Genomic DNA, 2,836 nt, shown 5'->3' with positions numbered 1-2,836 from the left:
CACAAAGCACAGGGAAATACATTACTGCAGATGTTGGAATAGAGAGGCACAAGGCACAGGGAAATAAAATACTGCAGATGTTAGAATGGTGATGTACAAAACATGGGAAATGCAATACAGTACCACAGATGTTGGAATGGTGAGGCACAAAGCACAGGGAAATACAATACTGCAGATGTTAGAATGGTGATGTACAAAACATGGGAAATGCAATACCGCAGATGTTGGAATGGTGAGGCACAAAGCACAGGGAAATACAATACTGCAGCTGTGTCAGTTGAAATAGCTCAGTTGGGAGAGCGTTAGACTGAAGATCTAAAGGTCCCTGGTTCGATCCTGGGTTTCGGCACTGGGACTTATTTATTGGGTATCGCAGTAGTATAGCAGTTGGTGTATAGTGGACACTATTAACATCTCGAGTTCAGAGTTCATTTCCGACATCCTCCATAAGCAACTTTGGACACGTCCTTCCCATGTGCACATGGGTTTCCTGCGGGTGCTCGAGTTTCCTCCCACAGTCCAAAGACCTACTGGTTAGTAGGTTAATTGGTCATTGTAAATTGCCCTGTGATTAGGTTAGAATTAAATTGTTGGATTATTGGTTTGGTGGACCAGAAGGACCTGTTCTGTGCTGTAACTCTAAATAAAATATAATAAATTAAATTCTGGAACAGTGAGATAGAAAGCAAAGAAGAGCCACAATCCAACAGGTACAGCAACAGTGAGGTACAAGGCACAGGAGGAGGAAAATACTTCAGACACCAGAATGATGAGGTACAAAACACAGGGAAATATAATACTGCAGATGCTGAAACGGTGAGGTACAAAACAGAGGAGAAACACAATACCGCAGATATATCAGCCAAAATAGCTCATTTGGGAGAGCGTTAGACTGAAGATCTGAAGGTCCCTGGTTCAATCCCGGGTTTCGGCACTGGGGCTTATTTATTGGGTGCCACAGTAGCATCACAGTTAGCATGACATTATTACAGCTCAGGGAATCAGAGTTCACAGTTCAATTCTGACATCCTCTGTAAACAAGTTTGTACATCCTCCTGGTATGTACATGTGTTTCTTCTGGTTTCTCTGGTTTCCTCCCACTGGCCAAAGACAAACTGGTTAGGTAAGGTAGTTGTTCATTTTAAATTGTCCCGTGATTAGGTTGGGGTTGCTGTGCAGTGCTGGGAGGCAGGGCTTGCTGTGCCAGAATGGCCTGTTCTGTGCTGTGTTTCTAAATAAATAAATAAATAAAATTCTGGAACAGTGAGGGACAAGGTAAAGGAGAATCACAATACCACAGATACAGCATCAGTGAAGAACAAGGTAGAGGAGGAGTACAATACCGCAGATACAGCAAAGCTGAGGTACAAGACACAGGAGGAGCAAAATACCGCAGATATTAATACTGAGATACAAAGTGAGAAATACAATACTGCAGATGCTGGAATGATGAGGTACAAAGTGCAGGAAAATACAATACTGCAGATTCTGGAACAGTGAAGTACAGAGCACGGGAGAATCACAGTAAGTGGGAGAGTGAGCAGCCAGAGGTCATGGTCCATGTAGGTACCAATGACATAAGTAGGAAGAGGGATGAGGTTCTGCAAAGTGAGTTCAGGGAGTTAGGTGTTAAATTAAAGGATAGGACCTCTAGGGTTGCTACCCATGCCACCTGCTAGTCAGGCCAGAAATAGGAAGATCATACAGTTTTACATGTGGCTAAGGAGTTGGTGTAGGAGGGAGGACTTCAGATTTATGGATCATTCGGCTCTCTTCCAGGGAAGGTGGGACCTGTACAGAAGGGATGGTTTGCACCTGAACTGAAAGAGGATTAATATCCTGGTGGTAGGGTTTGCTTATGTCGGACGGGAAGGAGGAGAGGAGGGAAGTATTTAAACTAGAGTTGCAGGGGGATGGGAACCAGTGCCAGAACAGTTAGTGAAGTGGTTGTGGAGACAGATGTTGTTAAGACCTCAGACAAAGTCAGGAATCAAAAGGTTGAGCATGGTGCAACTAATGTCCTGAACTGGGTATACTTTGATGCAAGAAGTATTGTAGGGAAGGCAGTTGAGCTCAGGGCATGGATCAACATATGGCATTATGATATTGTATCCATTAGTGAGACTTGGTTGCTGGAAGGGCAGGACTGGAAGCTCAATGAAATAGATAATGAGAAATAAGTACCAACTTTGCTGGGTGCATTGGAGGTTAAAGGCGTACAGTTTCCTTTAAAGTTTAACTGCTCCAACCAAGCCATCCGAAATGAGCTTTGCTGATTTTGTGAAGGTGATGCAGGAACACTTAAAACTAAAGCCATTGTTGATTGCGGAATGTTTTAGGTTTCATAAGCAGAATCAAAAGGAAGGGGATTCCATTTCAGCTTACGTGGCTGAATTGAAGAGATTGTTTGAACATCATCAGTTCTGTATTGGGCTTAATGATGCACTGAGAGATCATTTAGTTTGTGGAATCTTACGAGAAAGCATTCAAAAAAAACCTAACTAAATTATGCTTACATTTAAAAGAGCAGTTGAAACTCCTGTTTCAACGGAAACCACAGACAGAGACACAATTGAGTTGCACTCTGGAATGTAAGTGAGCATGAGCAAAATTGCAGCAGCTAGACAGATGCCTGCCTGGCCGAACAAATTGTGTTACTGTACATTGTGGCAGGGCTCATATACACTAGATCAATGCAGATGTAAAGGTGAAACTTGTAGAAAATTTAACAAAGTAGGACACGTACAAAGAGCATGTCAGACAGACAAAAATAAATGGACCGCACAGGAAAAAGAAAAAGATAAAAATTCAAGTTGCAGTTTGAAAAAGAGCACTA

General features: G+C 42.6%; 2 non-coding genes across 2 annotated transcripts; both read left to right on the top strand.

Annotated features, from left to right (window-relative positions):
- The first annotated feature begins 276 nt into the window (after nucleotides 1–276).
- Nucleotides 277–349, top strand: trnaf-gaa (transfer RNA phenylalanine (anticodon GAA)). Its single transcript has one exon. It is a non-coding gene; the product is annotated as a tRNA-Phe (tRNA).
- A 512-nt stretch (nucleotides 350–861) lies between these two features.
- trnaf-gaa (transfer RNA phenylalanine (anticodon GAA)) lies at nucleotides 862–934 on the top strand. The gene has a single exon. It is a non-coding gene; the product is annotated as a tRNA-Phe (tRNA).
- Nucleotides 935–2,836: the final 1,902 nt, after the last annotated feature.

This window comes from Mobula birostris, chromosome 22 (genome assembly GCF_030028105.1).
Source record: "Mobula birostris isolate sMobBir1 chromosome 22, sMobBir1.hap1, whole genome shotgun sequence".
NCBI lineage: Eukaryota > Metazoa > Chordata > Chondrichthyes > Myliobatiformes > Myliobatidae > Mobula > Mobula birostris.
This window is presented reverse-complemented; position numbering and strand designations above follow the sequence as displayed.